This window comes from Triturus cristatus, chromosome 5_2 (assembly GCF_964204655.1).
Source record: "Triturus cristatus chromosome 5_2, aTriCri1.1, whole genome shotgun sequence".
Classification (NCBI taxonomy): domain Eukaryota; kingdom Metazoa; phylum Chordata; class Amphibia; order Caudata; family Salamandridae; genus Triturus; species Triturus cristatus.
In genome coordinates, this window is record NC_140588.1 from 732,592,174 (window position 1) to 732,609,802 (window position 17,629).

The 17,629-nt window shown below is 44.8% G+C and overlaps 1 protein-coding gene across 3 annotated transcripts in view; it reads right to left on the reverse strand.

Moving 5' to 3' along the window:
* TENT5D (terminal nucleotidyltransferase 5D) overlaps positions 1-17,629 on the reverse strand; it is a 272,354-nt gene that overhangs the window by 46,481 nt on the left and 208,244 nt on the right. For 2 of the 3 annotated variants that reach the window (XM_085607837.1, XM_085607838.1), the window contains exons 2-3: positions 17,405-17,521; positions 16,427-16,665 (exon numbers count right to left, since the gene is read on the reverse strand). The gene's annotated coding sequence lies outside the window, so the exon portion shown is untranslated. The remainder of the gene's footprint in view (positions 1-16,426; positions 16,666-17,404; positions 17,522-17,629) is intronic. The other variant, XM_085607839.1, reaches the window with a different exon arrangement.

Genomic DNA, 17,629 nt, shown 5'->3' on the forward strand with positions numbered 1-17,629 from the left:
TTTTTTGGGATGACTCCTCCAATTGTGGTGATGTACTAGAGACCAGTCCTCTTCCCGTGTATATCTAGGACGCGGAGGATAAAAAAAGGACAATGGCCTAGGTATAACAAGAGAACCTTCGCTAATAGGCCAGGAGCAGATGTGGTGTGCCGTATGAGGGTCCTCAAAGGTCACCACTATACAATCCCCGGGACTAGATTTCCTTGTAGGGCCCACCCAGGGGATTCTACGTACCATCAAGATTCTGCTTCTCTGTCCATTGGGAATTGGTCTATTCGCATTGAGCCAATGTATTATCTTATTCTTCAGAGACCAGTGGTTCTCGTGTTGGCCGTTTCCCATCTGAGGGACACCCGTCAACACAACCACATAATCATTGGCCTCTGGGGGGAGATCAATGTAACCCCCTCTAAAATTATTGTTGACAGGAGGGCTCTGGGTTGGATGGAACGCCACCTCACTGGGAGGGGGTCTATGCGGTGCACCTGCATTGGGTTTGAGTAATGGTTGAGGGGTGGGGCGCTTGGGAGCCTTAAGTATGGGGGCAGTGGAACTATGATCCACACCCACAGTCCCCAATGTAGGAACCGATCGTGCATTAGCTGGTACTGGAGGGGAGGATTGCGGGACTTGAGGAATTGAAACATGAGGTGTTGGCTCAGCAGCAGGAAAGCCCTGATTTTCTAGACTTCTCAGGCCGAGAGTGGCCAGAGCAATAATGCTCTTTTCCATCTCAAGCAAATTATTCTCAATGCGTGAGAGTCTAAGATCAAGGGGGGAAAGAAGTTTCTTAAGAGTTTCCCAAACTAAACCTATAAATTCCCCTTCATTCCTTTCCTCACTCTCTGCATGTAAGCCCTCATCCTCTGCCAAAGTGGCCGTAGGGGCAGTCGAAAAAACAGAAACTGTCCCCTCTTTAACTCCCTCATAATGTGGTTGTTCCCTGAACACACACCCTCCTATGGGATTAGAAACTGGAACGTTAGTCAAATTCAGATGTTGTGCAACCGCAATTTTAGCCTTCTTACGACAGTAAGCTGACCGAGAGGTGCATTTTCTTTTAGATTGATTATCTTTGCTAGTGGTGCACCTAGGTGAAAACATTGCTGGGATGGAAAAGTTAGAACTAGCATCCTGCTTAAGAGGAATAGTAGGTAGATTCACTGCACTATCCTGAATCGATGGCTCTAAAGTAGAGGGTAGTGAAGGAAAAGACGGGGTATGGTGGACATCAACCTGTGTGACTACACAATGGGGGATAGCTGGACGCGCCGGAGTAACCGCAGTGGCTATATGGCCCAGGGAGGATTTTTTTGACAGATCGATTACCTGGGACAGTCTCCTAGCGGATGCCAATTCCAGGGAGACACGAGTCTGAAGTTTGGAAATTTCATGGTCTATAGCTGTGTTGGTGCGGGTGATAAAATCGTCCATAGGGCCATTGATTGGGAGACCGCCATTTGCGGCCTTACTACGTGTTAACCTGGTGGACATTGCTTAACAACCACAACAAAGGCAACCCCCTGACTTAACTGTGGGGGTACAGTGATAAATGGTTTAACAATTAGGCTCAAACACAGAAATGTTGAAAAAAGAACAGAAGAGGGTGGCCCCGACCAGACCTCGCAGACCTCGAACGGCCTCAAACGGCCCGCTCTTAGCCCGGTCTTCGCTCCGGGCGCGTTCCGCTGGCGCGGATAGGCGGGACTCTTAAATTACAAAGACGTTGGGAAAGGGGGAGGGGCCGGGAAGAGGACACAGGTGTGCTGAATCGAACAACAGCGAGCACCCTGGTCCTCGCAGTCCCGGATCAGCGATGTTGTGCCTCCCAAGTGCCTCCCAAGTGCAAAGTCGGTAAGTTCAGCAGACCCAGGCAGGGACAAGCAGCAGCCACGAAGTATCCAAGAAATTAGTTCGGCAAGCGGCTCCCGCGAAGCGGGGGCCGCGAGAGGTAATGTACTGGCTGGGGGAGGGGCCGGGAAGAGGACACAGGTGTGCTGGATCGAACAACAGCGAGCACCCTGGTTCTCGCAGTCCCGGATCAGCGGTGTTGTGCCTCCCAAGTGCCTCCCAAGTGCAAAGTCGGTAAGTTCAGCAGACCCAGGCAGGGACAAGCAGCAGCCACGAAGTATCGAAGAAATTAGTCCGGCGAGCGGCTCCCGCGAAGCGGGGGCCGCGAGAGGTAATGTACTGGCTGGGGGAGGGGCCGGGAAGAGGACACAGGTGTGCTGGATCGAACAACAGCGAGCACCCTGGTTCTCGCAGTCCCGGATCAGCGGTGTTGTGCCTCCCAAGTGCCTCCCAAGTGCAAAGTCGGTAAGTTCAGCAGACCCAGGCAGGGACAAGCAGCAGCCACGAAGTATCCAAGAAATTAGTCCGGCGAGCGGCTTCCGCGAAGCGGGGGCTGCGAGAGGTAATGTACTGGCTGGGGGAGGGGCCGGGAAGAGGACACAGGTGTGCTGGATCGAACAACAGCGAGCACCCTGGTCCTCGCAGTCCCGGATCAGCGGTGTTGTGCCTCCCAAGTGCCTCCCAAGTGCAAAGTCGGTAAGTTCAGCAGACCCAGGCAGGGACAAGCAGCAGCCACGAAGTATCCAAGAAATTAGTCCGGCGAGCGGCTATAAATATTAAAAAGGAAGTGTTAGGACTGGCAAAAGATTTATTTTGCCAGGACAACATGGCAGTTTAAACTTCCCACATAGGCGGCAATGGCAGGGATGGAGACATGGTTTACAGTGCTAAAGTAGTGAGCGGCACAATGAGTGCAGCGGCCCCCTAGTAGTAGTTATTACTTTACAGATCCTGGGTATATGTACCACCACATACTAGGGACTTACATGTAAATTGAATGTGCCAATAAGGTGTATACCAATGTTACCATATTTGAAAAAGAGAGCACAAACACGCTACCACGGGTAAGGAAGAATAAAGTGCGCAGAGTCCTATGGCCAGAAAAACGGGTTCAGCAACAGAAAGCAAAAATCTAGGGTGACTCTGCAGAAAGGGCACATTTCTAACATATATGGAGCATGGAAACAATCACACTTTGTTGCCTGTGTCCCTGGTTCCAACATCCCCATAAAAAGAGGAATTTGGCAATCATCAGAATCTTTGTGAGAAAGGTGAAGATCTAGAGTTATGTCCACAAAAAAGGCAGGTACAGAAACTGTTAAAAGAACACATATTAATAATATCCAAAGTCACCAGCCACAGAAATGGGGATGAATTGGGACACTGTGACCAAAGCAGGTGGGTTGGGTTCCCCTAATAGATTTTAAGTAGGTGGACTGTGACTTGACCATCAAGGTTCCTAGACTGACAATTCAACACTCATATTAGAGGGATTTTCCTTCTTAACTTGAAAAGAGATGAAAGCAGGGTAGGAGAGAGGCTGAAAACAAAGATGACCTGGAAGATAACTACTCAATAAGTCTGGGATTGATCACGGAGAGGGACAGGTGTATCATGACAGCATTTCTTTCTTTTCTGCAGGTAGGCATATTAGATTTCCTCAAAGGAGTGAAATGGGAGCAGCTAAAGAAGGTTTAGGTATCCTTATTGCCTTCTTTTCTTTTCCACCGAGGAAATCGTCACTGGTTTTGGGGTGCGCAAACTTAATGTTCCATGTAGTAATGTAAAAGACTAATTACTGGCCACGGACTTCCACAGGTTGAAGAGCTAGAGGGAGACATTCTATATTGGTAAGCAGGTTGCCTCTTTTATACCCTGTGAGTGCATTTAGGTCCTCTGTAACCATCTTCTGTTGCCAAAAATCACTTTTTACCTTAGCCCTCATACTCTTGGCAACTCTCACTCTGCATGGTAACATGTCATTGATATTACTCCCCCACTGCCTCTCTCTATAACTCATCAACTGTCACCTCTATTGGGTTTCCTGGTCATCTTCCTACAGACACAAGAAATGCCAAAATGGTTGGCCTTCCTTTGTGAGAAAACTGGGAGGCAAAGAAGTTCAGAGGGATCCCATGCCAGTGCCTTCCACATATGAAACAAGCCAAACCAAGGAACCATAGCTAGATAAGCAGGCCCAGAAATGCCTGCCCACTTTGCCACTGGAATCAAGCTGCACCTCCCCGTTGAGACATAAATAGGGCGAAACCTAATTTGGTTGCTTGTGTTCCTTTCTGGTGGGAGGCGGAGGGGGTGGGGGTGGGGCAGGGCCAGTAGTTTGAACTGGACTCTTCTGGACTTGGGTATGGCTGGTTTCTATCTAGAGTGACCTAGTGGGTACAAACAATGGGCTTGATTGTGGCACAAGTAATTACCACTGGGTGACATAAATTCAGGCATCTCACTCATCACTTTTTTGTTTTTTTAACTGATAACAAGGAAGACAGCTCAAGGCACAGAATGCTGGACGCGCCATTAGGACAACATCTAACAATAACATCTCAAGACAATGAGACGGTACTGGAGTCACAAGGTCACCCCAGCTCAGCTGCTTAGGAGAAACATCTACAACACGGATCTCCTTCAAGAGTCAAGAGGGGTGTGATTAATGCGTTCATCACCCTCTCATGCAAGTAGGGCGTCTGTAACGACTTAGTTTGAAACTGCTGGGAAACTTACCGGTGTAGGGCCCCATGCCACTGAATCCAGAACTGTTGCAACCACTAATCTAGCTCTTAAGACTTTAGATCTACTAACTGTTAAAGCTCAGGTTATAACTAACCCTAATGAAACCAGATGCAAGTAACTAGTGCTAAGGTCCAGTGGGTGCCACAGCTATCAAAAATCTTAACCACGACTTGTAGCTACCTAGCTAAAGGCACTGCAAATAAAAAAGGCATCCAAGGGATATAATTAATAGAAAATGGCACACTAATTTGCCAATCGTACCCTGGCAAATATTAAACAAAAAGTAACTTACATTGATAATGATATTTCTGGTTAATACTACATCTTCCTGCAGACACCTCACTTTATCATATTCCTACAAGTACCATACTGGAGTCAAAAACCATTCCCCCAGAAACTGGTCTCCAGAACCGCAATGTGGCGCCAAGAAGGTCTAACTGTTACTTCATCCACCCGAGGATGCGCCCCATCGAGGAAAGTGAGAGATTTTTTAACAGTGACAAAATAGCAGAAGCACATCTACATACCTTGGGATCTTATTCTACCCAGCACTCAATCATCAGAGTAGAAGGGAGGACAGGAAGGAATCTGCATGAAGATAAAGTATACACTAGAATTGTTTTACCAAATGAAAGTAACTTTTTCAGAGGGGTACTTGGCAAAATAATCCTTGCATGGTATATCTGGAGGAGAGAATGCCATCGCTTCACAATTAAATTCTCAATCATGGTCCTTTAATGAGGCAACTCTGAACTGACATTTACGGTGTTTTGCAAGGTGTGGGTTAAGGGGAACACACCCCTCTGCAGTGCCCACAATAAAAGGGTCCAAAACACACACCACTGTAAAAAATTAGGTTATTGGTTGAGTGGGGTGATATACTTCTCAAGCAACAACAGCAATCCTTGTCAGAGCGAACCACAAATTCACAAATTTAACCTGTGCTTAACTCTCTGGTAGCTTGGCCCAAAAGCAGTGATGCTTAACTTAGAGGGAATGTGTAAAGTATTTATGCAGCAGACCAACAGCAGCAGCGGATCCACCAAAAGAGCGGCGGAGCGTCACCCCGGCGCAACAGGCACAAAAACATAAATAGAATGGCATAACAATGTCATTTTATTTTGCCACCAGCTCACGCTGTGTACAGTGTGAGCCTGAGGCATGGGGCGGGGCTGAATCCTATTATTGCAGGATGACTGCTGCCCCTTTCAGTGCGCATGTCGGGTTGGCCGGCTGGCTACCTATGGCTAGACCGACATGCGCACTGTAGGATTTCTGGCACAGGCCCCCAGCCTCAAAATGAGTGCTGGATTAGCCTGCTCCCACCAATCCTGGATCTGCTCTCAAGCTGATGAGAGCAGATCCAGGATTGGTTGGATTCCTGTTCCACTGAGCAGGATAGAAGTCCATGCTGGGGAGGATAAGTGCAGCATTATGGTGAGTTTGGCGCCATCGTACCTCACCAAATATTATAGGCGGTAGCTGCCACTGACCAACATTAGTAAAGTGAAAAACCAACACAAGAAGAATCCCAAACCCTTTTAGAAAGATAGATTATATTCTAATAAGCAATTTGAGACCACAACAACAAAAATCTTGTCATTAGAACAGGAGATACTGAATTTTAAAGGTTTAGATAAATGTAGTGACAAAAGGTGCAAAGTGCCAACTGAGGGTATCTGGTTGTGCTAGACTGGAACAAAGTCACAAGTTCAGGTCGACTGCGATGGAGCGCTGACCGAGCACAGGACCAAGTTTGGCCCACAGAGAGTTGCACCTTATGTAATTTGTGCATGGTCTGAGCTGCTCTGTTTTGCAAGACTTTGCATGATCGGGCATTGGTTCCAATGAGGCTATGCAGCAACGCTTTGTTGGGCTTTGCATCACTCAGCACTGGTTCCGAATAAGCTCTCAGCTGTGACGCAAGTCTTTGTGGGGCTATGGGTCACTCGGCTTCGGATGCGATGAACATTTCAGCTGTGCCATGAGGCTTTACAGGGCTTTGCGTTGTTCGCTGCCAGTCTCGATGAAGCTTGTGGCTGTGCGCCACGGCTTTTGGGGCTTTGCATCGGATTTGATGGAAACTTCACTGAGGACAGGAGGAGTTCTCTCTCCAATGCCAGCCAAGGGTTTAGGATCTGAGAGCCACCTCTTGGGGTTCGAGAACTTTCTCCAGCTGAGGTTCGAGAACTTTCTCCAGCTGAGGCAGGCAGGGTTCAGGCAGGTCCAGTTGCGGGTCCAGGTAAGCCCAGTGCAGCAGGTCAGCTGGGCAGTTTTAGGAGGACTTCTGGAACTTGTTCCATCCATATTGCTCAGAAAATGAGGTCAGTCAGTTGACCTTGGAGTCACTCAGACTGGGATGAAGAGAGCATGTCCAGTCTTCCTTCTCAGAGAGCTGGACAGGCCTCAATCAGAAGGGCAGTCATCTGTCAGCAGGGCACTCCTTCTGTAGGGTCCACTGGTCTAGGAGTGAATGGTGGAGTAGGTCTGAGGGCCCTATTTGTATACCTGGCGACAGCTTTGAAGTACAAAAAGAGATTTTCCTGAACAGATAGCTCTAGAATTTCCTTCCTCCATGTCCTCGTCCCAGAATGTTTGAGGTGACAAAAGGCTAGTGTACGTTCTTTGTAAGTGCAGGAGGCAGCCCCTTTTGGTCTGCAGGTGTGGTAGGTGACAGTTCCGCCCCACCCATCTTGTCAGGACAGCCCAATCTGCCAACACCCAGTCCCTCTTTGCGACACTGTCTGGGAGGAATACACAAAGGCCAACTGTCAACTACACCTAGTCATGTAACCTATGATACAGGCTATAGGCACTAAATGGTTAGGACAAGAAAATGGCAACTTTCGAAAAGTGGTCTTTTCAGAATTGTGATTTAAATTCCAATTTTACCATAAAAGAGGGTTTCAAATACAATTCATGTGACTCTAAACATGATATTCCTACCTGCTCGCAATCAAAGGATATCATTTATCAGATTTAATAGGGTAACCCAATGCTATCAAATTGGAGAGATAGGCTTTAGAACAGTGAAAAACAAATGTCATAGTTTTCTACTACCAGGACACCTAAAACTTAAAAGAACATGCTCGACTTTTGAAATACACTGTATCCTGCCCTTCAGGTGGTCCAAGTCCTACATTAGGGGTGACTTATATGTATTAAAAAGAAAGGTTTAGGCCTGACATAGGTTTATGTTGCCAGGTTGAAATGGCAGTTTGAAATTACACATAGGCTACATTGGCAGGCCTGAGATGTTTTAAAAGGCTACTTTAGTGTGGCACAATGAGTGCTGCAGTCCCACAGTACCATTTAATTTACAGGCCATGGGTACATGTAGTTCCACTTTACTAGGGACTTATAAGCAAATGAATGAAATTAAATGTCCCAACCGGGTTGTAAGACATTTTTACTATGTTTTAGGGAGAGACCACAAGCACTTTAGCACTAACTAGTTAGAAATAATGAGGGGCAGAGAGTCCTAAAAGACAACGCAAATGGGCTCAGAAAAGAATTTGCAGGTGACCTCGCAGAGGCGGCCAAGTCCAACAAGCACCCTCTATATCGATGTATTGGATGGTGATTGTGTTGCAGGACCTAAGTTGAATAGCATTTCTTGAGATGGAATGGAAAAATGCCTACAAAGCAAGGCAGACTGTCAATAACTAAACCACATTTATGTAAATTTGTTTTTCTGATCTCAACCAAAGGCACTCTGTTGAGTTCATAGCCCAACAAGGAGGCACCCCTTACAATGTTGGTCTGAAACTGCATTGAAGGGTCCACCCTCCATGATTTTGGAGGGGCACATTTACCAACTGAGGTGGAGTAGAAGAATGGAACTGAAAATCTGCCCTGATGTGGCAACCACTGCCATCTTAGACACCACAGAAGGGTCCTCAGAAACCATTTTTCAGGCAAGACCAACGGGATGCACAAAACCATCAGACTCCAATTGTGGAGGACTTCGAGAACCGGAATCAGAGTCTGATCACAGAAACCTCTGATTCATATCCCAAATGTTGGCAATCTTTCAGGAGGAAGAAAAATCTTTATTCAAGTCATGTCTTCCACCGCATGTGGGAAGGCAATAAGTATAGCCACTGGAGAAGCAGCCAAGAAGACTGTACTGCTGATGCAACAGATTTGCTGGGGAGGCCAGGCCCAGCAAGTGAGTGCAGCTATTCCTAAAATGTTCCAGGGAGGAGTCAGCTCCGCCCTGAATAGCCACTCCCCATTGAAGGGCATATCCATTTACACTGTTTAGGCATACCCCGAAAAGCCTAGACGACGCATCCAAGAATACTGGCATAAAGCAACGGTCATGGTCATTGAGTGAACCATTGATAAAATCCAGGCCATATTTCAAGATCTTTGAAGGGGTCCAAGCCACTGCTGACCCATCAGAGAAAAGCTTTTTCATGTAGTCAAGGAAAAGGATTGCGGCATGTGTTATTTGCAGTACATTAAGCAAGGCTCTCCGACGCAAAAACTTTTCTGCCCAAGGAGTCAATTGTTTCAGATTCACGATCCAGAGAAGTGGTGTAAAAGGTGTTAAGATTTAATTTGGCAGATGAAGCCTCTACCACCAAATTTCCATTCAACTGTGAGGCAACAAAGATTTTGGGTTGGATGGAGCATGCCTATCTTGCTATTTGATTTGTTTGTGAATTGGTTGAGGGGCTTTTGGCTTCAGTGGTTAAGTAACTGCCTTCATACATTTGGAAATATGAGGTTTGGGCATAAAAAGGCAACCCCTAGTGGGTGTGGCCCTCCTCCCCACATTCTGGCGTAATGCCCAGTTTCTATAAATAATCATATGATAAATTTACATGAACAGTATGTAGAAATAGGAAAAAATAATACATTTTAGCTGTTGGAATGCTGGTTAGATTATTTTATTTCTGTTTGTTCTGTACAAGAGGGTCACAGACGATCGATTTCGTCTGCAGTGGCAGGTAGAGCTAGCTCTTCAATAAATAGCAACAATGGTTCCAGAGTCACTGATGATTGACACCCCAATTTTGGTCAATATTTTGGACTTTGTTTCAGCAGTGGGCAAGGTTAAATCATGTTCTTTCACACCCTTTGGTGCCACAGAGATGAATGAACAGATTTCTTCTGACGGAAGGCCGCAGAGGTAAGGATTGTGCCCTTCTGATGGCGAGTCAAGGCCACTTGCACCTTGTAGTTCTAAGCACATGCCAGCATGTGCCAGTTTCTGGGTTCCATCCTTCATTTTTTGACTTTGCACATGAATATTGGCACTTTGTGAATACATTTTGGTAAATAACGAGCCTTTTCTGATGGCCCAAATAGATCTACGGATCATTCATTAATTGTGGATGGTGCAACACAAGGCAAAGATTTATACTTGTGTTGGTAGTACTCATCATCTTTTCTGTGACACATACATGTGCTAACATCTTTATCATCATCATCAGCCATCAAATAGGATTTATATAGCATGGTTTATCACCCGTGAGGGGACCCTGGTGCTGAGAGCCCTGCTGCAAGGAAGTGATCAGTTCAACAGCCAGGACTTGGTGGAAGTTCAAGAGGTGGTTGATGTATGTTGGGCCTTGGTTGTGTAGGGCTTTGTAGGTGTGGATCAGCATCTTGAATTGACATCTCTTCTGGATAGTGAGCCAGTGGAGGTTCTTGAGGTGGGGCGGTACTGTGGGTCTGCTTAGGGAGATCTGGGATTAGTCTGGCTGCTGAATTCGGATTGGTCTGCAGTCTCTTCAGGAGGTGAGAGGTGATTCCTACGTAGAGTGTGTTGCCATAGTTCAGCCCGCTGGTGACAGGGGCTTGAGTGACGGTTCATCTGGTGTTGACGTGGAGCCATTTGAAGATCTTACAGAGCTTGCAAAGGGTGAAGAAGCAGGCGGAGGAGACTGCGTTGATCTGGCTTTTTATGCTGAGCTTGCTGTCGAGAATGATGCCAAGGTTGAGGGCATGGTCTGTCGGCGTGGGTGAAGGTCCTAGTTCAGAAGGCTACCAGGAGTTGCTCCTCGGGGAGATGTTGTTGCTGAAGATCAACACTTATGTTTGTTGTCTGAGTTGAGTTCCAGGCAGTTGTCTTTCATCTATTCGACGACGCTCATCATGCACCTTGGGAAAGTTGGCCATTGATCGTGGAGGGGTCTTCTGATAGCGAGAGGATGAACTGGGTGTCGTCGGAGTAGGATATGATATTTAGTAGAAGGTATTCGTCGATGCTGGGCAAGGTGGTCATGTAGGTGTTACACATAAGGAATGAGGAGGCTGTCAACTTCAGATTAATCTTTCTCTATGCACCCATAAATCCTATTGATCATATCAAGGGTCTCAGAATCTCATGTGAATATTTCCTCCATCTGTACAAATCTATGGACACTAGAGAGGTACTGTGGTAGTGGTTAATCATCAAAGCAGGCACATCTGTTCACCACTCAGATAACGTCTGAAGGCTGCAAAGGTGAAAGCAGCTCTGACATTAGCACAGGTAATGCTGCTATAGGTGATGCTGAAGGTTAGGGGGCATGTGCTTTTGTAGGTAGCAGCTTCTTCAGATTTGGCACCAAGGGCACATCATGGGTTAAGGTCAGAGCCACCAGAATTGCCAAAAATGAAGGACTGGGACAATCCTTGAGGACTAGCCTGAAAATATCAAACATGGCCTGTCAAAAGGTCTCGACCTGGCACAGATGGGCAGATGGAATCAGGAACTTCAGCATCATATTTCTCAGAACTGAAATTGGCAATGACCATGAGAAAGAGACCAGCAACGAGGAAGGATACTGCCAAGTCTGCTAACCATCCCAGGAGTGGGGCCTATTTTCACAAGAAAGAGTATTTTTCCTTCTTAATGTATTTGTTGTGCTCTGCAGTGTTCTTACCTGGCCTTACCAAAATGTTTGCCCCCATTCCAAGATGGCTTCAGTTACACCGAAGAGCAAAAGTCACATGCTGAGGGTTCGTGGTTCGATCCTAAATACCACATACAGATGTCTGATTAGGATATATTCTTATGACATAATTAAACCCCAGACCTTATGAAGTGACATTTGGACTACTCACTGTCAGATTCATGGAGGAATTTAATTTTATCAGTAAAAACAAAAAACAAGCTTGGAACCCTCTTTGAAGAAGTGTGGAAGACCTTTTTTTCTATGACAGCACTGCCAGCACTGTCAACTCGCTAGTCAGTGCTATACAGAACCTCATACCTGAGGTGGATGAGCAGCAACTGGATTTGTGTAGCGCCACTTGGTGATGCTGAACAGATAATGCTGGAAAAAAAGGTTCCACATCAAGTCTGACAACTGGAAGGTATTCAAGGGTGAGGAATCAGTGTGAAGATGTAAAACTAGAAGAATCGAGTAGATCCATAAACAGACTCTGGAGAATGCAGCCTCAAAAAGCACCTGTTATTAGACTGCCTCTCTTGTAGTAGAGAATGTGTTGTCTGGCAGGAAAGTTTCTGAGTAACAGGATTTTTTGATTTTTTTAGACATCACTTTTTTAATCAATGAGTGTGGACTATTCTAAGCATGACACATTTTACAAGGAGCATCCTGGAGCAGCACACACTGCTGATGCAAAGTAAAGCTTGTGTACCAATACCACTGCCTGCATGCCGTCATATGACCCATCTTTTTTAAAGAGATCCAAATGATTCAGACAAAACCAGAGACCACACAAAGCGTCCTCAGGACAACAGGTCTCAATGTTATCAGGACATCTGTAGCCCAGTGCCAGTGAGTTAAAAGCCATTTGGCTCAACCAATTCAGAATTACCCAGGAACGCTATCACTCTCCAGCGAAAGGGAGAATCTTTATGTTAGAGGACTTAAACGGGATAAATAAAAAGAAAATTCCACTACAACCAGGAGAGGTCAGATGTCATGAAAAAAGAGCATCATTACCAATGTCACACCTTTCCTCTTCCCAGGAGATGGAAGCCGCTAACTGCTCATCTGGAGTTTTTTTGCATCTCAATCTAGTTGTGCATCAAGAGCATGGCTACAGTTACTTCTTGGTGGCATCCAGAGATTCCGAGGACCCCAGTCTCTTTCACACTGATTTGCACCAGTATCTTCCATCCTAGGCCACCATACATGATTTCATTGCAGAAGTCATTTTTTTCATTTTGTCAAGATTTTTCACAAATTGGGTTTGTTTATGCCATCATATCCTTATAGGCTGTGAAAGCCCCTCTGCAGGTAAGACTGTAGATTACCCATTTGATGTTCCCCTTCATTTCCTTCAAGACTGATGCTGGCAAAATCACTATGGTGGTTTTGGGTGTGTAGTGACAATGCTGAGTTTTTAATATAGCCCTTCACAAATATCAACGTGCCTTATATCTTCAAGGTAAGTAGATAAGGTGTTAAAGTAGGAAAGATATACCTCTATGCTTACCATGCGATGTGGCGGTAGTCCTTATTTGTTCAGGTCGACATTTCTATCCTCAATACTGTGGCATACAATAAATGTGTTGCCTTCGATTGATCCAGAATAATAGCAGGGTCCTCATTGTGGTCGCTTTGCTCGTGGAAATCTCCCATTACTAGGTGTTATGTGTTGTATACGGTTGTATTTTAAGTTTGTAAACCTCTCCACTTTTTGGAATAAACCATGACTGCTCCTTGGCTACAATGAAAGATTCAAGTGCAATATTATTGTGGCCATCCAGTGGTTGACAAACAATCCTGGACCAATTCCAATCAGGTTTCAGATCCGGACACGGTACCGAAACTGCCCTAATATGCATCGTCAATGACACCTTGAGATTATTTGACCAGAACAAACTCTGCCTTCTTATACTTCTTGATCCCTCATCAGCATTCGACACGGTCAAACATGCCAACTTAATTTATCTTGTCGAAAAAGGGATGGGACCATCTGGCCCAGTTTTAACTTGGTTTGCCTCATTCCTTCACAACAGTATGCAATCAACCTCTATCTACCAGTACGCCGGCATCAATCGGAGTGCCCCAAGGACCCACACTCTCACCCACGCTTTTTAACCTTCTCATGGAACCCCTCACCGAAATTCTGAACTACTCAAACATACAATACCACATGTACGCCGATGACACTCAATTATACCTAAAAATCGCATCACCGGATGACATCAAAACTCTTAACTCTGCTCTTCTGAAAGCCCAACATTGGCTAACTCATAATCACCTTCTGCTGAATAGGCTCAAGACGGAATTCCTCCTGATTGCTCCCCAAAATCACTCTGCCCCCATTCAAGACTGGCTCCAAATACTAACGGCACTCAACTGCACTCCTCATGTTGTGTATTCCGCTAAATCATTAGGCATAACTCTGGACAAACACCTGAATATGCAAAACTACATCCGTGCAGCCAGCAGAGGAGCCAATTAACAACTCAACACATTAAGGAAACTCAAACCTGTCCTGCCGACGGATGACATTCAGTTAGCAGTCCAATCCCTAGGCATCTCCCGCCTTGACTATGGAATTGCAACCTTGGTGGGGCTCCCTAAAGCCTGATTTCCCCCCCCCCCCCTTAGAGCTATGATGAACTTAGCAGCCAGACTCATCACGGTATCACGAAATCAAGATCACATCACACCAGATCTAACGCACTCTTGGCTCACTCTTGAAGCAAGGATCAAGTTCAAGATAGCCTGCCTCACGCACAAAGTGCTTCATTATAACACTCCAATTTAATTGTCAAAAAACACTCGAGCTATCTGGCCTGACCCTAAGAAGATCAAGCACTACTACTGAAACCACATAAATTTGAATAGAAGAAAACGTACAACCGCGCCTTCTCTGGCCTTGCTCCAAGAATATGGAACACTCTTCCCATGGAAATCAAAATTAACCCCTCTATCGCCTCATTCAAAAAAGAACTCAAAGGGCTGTTCCTGAAAAGCTCCCTGTCACTATAGACTTAAAGTCACCAAAATAACTTTTAGATCAAGTTTTACAGCTTGGATCTACCTTTTAACCATGTATTGCTTTGTTTCCTTATATCTATGATGGTCACCCTATGTTCACTTGAATTCTTTTATGGTTTGCTTACATGTACAGCGCTCTGATACCCTCTTGAGTCATGTTCGCGCTTTATAAAACTTTTCAAATAAATAAAATACAGATAAATAAATACCACAAAGTGTAAGGTCAGGATACAAAGAAAAAGCCTCACAAAGAACAGGATAAAAATACCCAGGTGCTGATAATACCAACTCCAAATACTGCACTGCCCCGATTTTCTCTATGTTGAAGAGATATTTTAAAGGGGTTTAGGCTGACTCTAGTTCTTAAATGTCATTCATAATACTTTGCATATTTTTCATGCTGTTCTCTGGGTCACAAGCCACTAGTCATTTTAATTCTTCTGCGTCCTTTCTCATGTGATGTTATTTTTGTGGTAATTACTCATTTAGAGCCTAAAAATACTGCTGCTTTAATAAACAAATGATGGAAAGTACGCAGTCGTGAGAAGAAATGGATAAAGAGGGACTAATAACCAAATGGAGAGCATTTGATTGGTAATGCTCACTAATACTACTTCCTGGCGTACTGCTGACCATAGATGATTTAGATGAATGATTGTGGTTTTAGAGGGAATAACTGCTACCAGAAAGACTGCTAATGAAAGCCTCGAGTGTCCTTTTGAGGCCTACTTGCAGCCTTAGGAATCTGCTGCTAAGGTGAAGAAAAAGTCTAAACAGGTTTTTTTTGGTGCGGGCCTCATTTATTCTTAACGCATCTTCTATCAATGAAGCACAAATTCATAACAATAATGGTGGATCAGTGATCAAAATGAAACTTGGCTATAGGCTTGTGAAAAACACCAATTATTTATTTGTTTATGTATTCTTAGAGAGAGCACACTCATCCAGGGAGTTAGTGCTATGAACTGAACGGTGAAAATGCAACGGATAATGTAAATGTCCCAGAACAATGGCGAATCACAGGGCCAGATGAAAGACCGAGTCGCAAAACCTGATGTACAACAGTGTCTCAGATACTTTGCCATTCCCAAATGGGTCGCAAGGGACCAGCCTCATTAATATTCATGAGGCAGGTCACAGTTTGCGACCCGTTGAGAATGGCCGGCACGCACAGGGATGATGGCCTCCTGGGGTCAGCAGACCACCATGTCTGTGACTGCTTTTTAAATAAAGCAATTTTGTTTTATGCAGCCCGTTTTCCTTAAAGAAAACCGAGATATTTTCAAAAATGAATTTTTTTCTTTTTCTATTTTCAGAGTGGGCAGTCCACTGCCTGCTATGAAAAAATGCTGGCGTCCCATTTAAAAAGGGGAAAGGGTCCCTTATGGACCCCTTCCTGTTTGCGAATGGCTTACCACCAATTTGAAATTGGAGGTAAACTGCAAACGCTACAAACCAGTGCGACTCGCTATTAGGAAGGGACACCCTTGGCACACCCCTTCCTAAGAGCGACTCGCAAACCCTATTTTGCGAGTTGGAAATAGGTTACTGACTCGCAGAATAGGATTGGCACATTTGAAAATGCATTTTACCGGTCGCAAAAAGGTAAAATGAATAGTACATCTGGCCCTTCATGTCAAGCTTGGTAAAGTAACAAATGATTCTAATGAGAGAAACGCATGCTAATTAAAAATAATGTTTAGTATGTTTTGTGTTTTTTAGAAAGGATGATGTTTGGTAGATGTACTGATCCTGGCTGCTTCAAAATGCAAAGGTGACACATATTTGATTCTTCTCCCACGGGCAGATATGTCTATTCGCAGGGCAACTACACGAGCGAACATGACAACTTTTCAAAGACGACAAAATTGTAGTAAAGTAGGAATCAAAACGTCTAACCTGACCTGGTATAGGCTCCGTTGTTCTACTCTCAGCTGAACTGATCCACGGGTACATATGGTAGATATTATTTTTCCAAAAGAATGCCTAGAGTAAGGTGCTTGGTATTTTGCAACGATTACTCGGCCTGGCTGCTCGTTGGTTGGGAGATAACAAACCGTTACTGAAAAAGTCCAGAGTAACAAATTTTTCTCCACATGGTGGCAGGGTTGCTTAACGATGAAAACCAATGGAGTGCAGGATCCTGACAGAGAGAAGAAAATCCGGATAGATCATACATGCATGCAGTAGGGTTAACCAAGAACAACAACAAAGCAAACCTCTGGTCTTAACCAGGGCTTAATTTGGGCCGGTGGCTGTAGGTGGTGGGCACCGGTACTCATTTTTTTTTCATTGTTGAGTACTGAAACTTAATTTTCATCAACAACTCTGACCCACAGAAAGAGGAAGGCATTAATGGGAGAAAGGAGGAAGAAGTAAACGATGTGATAGCAGTGGTAAAGGTAGAAACCAGGGATGAAAAAGACCTGTCTAGAGTGAGATAAGGAGGAAGTGTAGGTTGGTAGAAGAATGGGCATGAGGAGGAATCAAGTATACGTAATCTTACTATTCGCCAATCCTGCATTCAGCGGTTCAGCAGCGCCGGTTGTGGCCTCCCATGCCAAACTTTGGGCCCTTCACTTACTATATATATTTTTTATTTTTTTTTAACAAATGAAGCGCTAATTTGTTATAGGTTACTAGGAAAATGAGTTAAAACAACAAAACCAGATACATATAATGTAATGCACACATCGTTTGCTTAGAACGAAATACAATATCATGTTGGGGAAAGAGCTTTTCATTGACATGTATTCATACATCTCTCGTATACATGCACTGCCGACAAGCAACTATTTTTAAGTGAAGAAAAGAGGCTGATTTTGTTATCACTCAAGTAACTAAATACACAAATGTAGAAGTAATAGTGTAGTCGGACTTACGGTGGAAGGAGTGATGTCAGACATATGGTGGATTAAGCAAGATGATTCACTGGGGAGATTCAGAAATAATTTCATTCTTCATTCTGCCAGTGATGAAATCATAATCCACAAGGGGAACTGAAACAAAGACAAAAAGCATGTTAAAGGAGGTATTAGTAACTTAGTGCCCTGAAAGCATGAACAAAGTGTATTTATGTAGATTGGACAGACGCATGTCAGTAGCAT